Source organism: Gossypium arboreum, chromosome 5, assembly GCF_025698485.1.
Source record: "Gossypium arboreum isolate Shixiya-1 chromosome 5, ASM2569848v2, whole genome shotgun sequence".
Lineage (NCBI taxonomy): Eukaryota > Viridiplantae > Streptophyta > Magnoliopsida > Malvales > Malvaceae > Gossypium > Gossypium arboreum.
The window spans coordinates 84,709,055-84,710,481 of record NC_069074.1 but is presented as its reverse complement, the minus strand read 5'-3'; the positions used below and the strand labels follow the sequence as shown (position 1 = coordinate 84,710,481).

The following is a 1,427-nucleotide window of genomic DNA, read 5'->3' as shown; positions in this document are numbered from 1 at the left end:
TGAAAGGGTCAATTTTTTTAAAAAAAATGAATCTTTCATTTTCTTTCTTTTCCAGAAATGAACAGTAGCCCTTCCCCTCCCATTTTCTTCATTTTTAGATCTGCCAGGGTTTCAAAAGAAACTCATTCATGCGCCGTCATCATGCCTCCTTGAAGCCACCGTGGTTTCCACCATAGACGGTGGTCAGGGCCACGTGAAATCGGGTTAGTCTCTTCTTCTTCCTTAATTTTTTTTTAAGTAAGTTAATGAGAAAAAAATAAAATAAGGCAAAGATAAATAGAAAGATTGAGATAACAGAGGAAAAAAATTGAAATTAACCTTCTAAATTTTCTTTTTCTTTTTGATACAATTTTTTTTGTAAAGAACCCCCTTTTAATTTTTTTCTCAACCAAACTCAAAGACCAAGCCTTAGTCGTCACTTTTGGGCTGCTCACGGGTATCATCGGCGTTCACGCCTCCACTTCTGTCGCAGTTCACGACCTAAGTCGCGTAAAAACAAGAGGAGACCCCTTTTACCCCCTTTTGGTCTGATACCCAAGTCGGAGGATGGCCTCCGACGATCGAAACCGTAGGTAAGTGTCTTTGGAATCTCTTCTTTATTTGTTTTAATGATAAAGTACCTTCAAAGCAAGAAAAAAGAAAAAACAAAAATATGAATCGTAAATCACCTCCAATCTTTGAGTGTTTTCTCTATTTTCTTTGTATTCGGAAAGTTACAAATTTTTTACTTCAATCCCTCCTATTGTTTTGTATTTTTGATTAATATCCCCCTCCCTTTTTTTTCGAAAACCGAAAACCCCCTTTTTCCGCATATTGATATGGCTTTTACAACATAATAAATTTTTTACTATTTGCTACAGTAACTCGTGCGTGGTCCCTGTTACTTTTCCATAATTGTAGGCGGCAGTGGCAAACCACTGGTAGTGGCGGGCCCAGGTGCAGCGGCTAGGGTTTTTTGTTTCCTTTTTTGGTTGAGAATTATTTAGGTGTTGGGCCATTGGGCTTTTTTGGGGGGAGGGTTGGTCTAATTGGTTTTATTATTATTATTATTTGGTAGGCCCGGGCAAATTTGGGCCTCTACAAAAAAAAAATTCATTTTAAGGAGATTAGACCATGCGAACCCCTAACTACACCCATGCTCTAGTGGATGCAATACAAAAAGCTTTTGCCATATTTGAACCTCTAAAACGAAAAATGTGTTACTATAAATATTATACAGAGGATTAAATGAATGTCTATGTTACATAATGTGGATGTAAATCTAAGATCAGTCACTTTTTTTAATATTCTTATATATTTGGAAGGGTGTTAGAGAGTCGTATTTCTACATTTATATTTGGATATTCGTCGTGAATTTATGGTGTAATACTTGAGTTCAAAAGTTAGTCAAATTTGAAATAGAAAAAAAATCAAATTCAATTTAATAA

General features: G+C 35.7%; 1 long non-coding RNA gene across 1 annotated transcript; it reads left to right on the top strand.

Annotated features, from left to right (window-relative positions):
* Positions 1-1,427, top strand: LOC108452533 (uncharacterized). Its single transcript, XR_001866405.2, has 3 exons — positions 1-203; positions 401-572; positions 861-1,427. It is a non-coding gene; the product is annotated as an uncharacterized LOC108452533 (long non-coding RNA).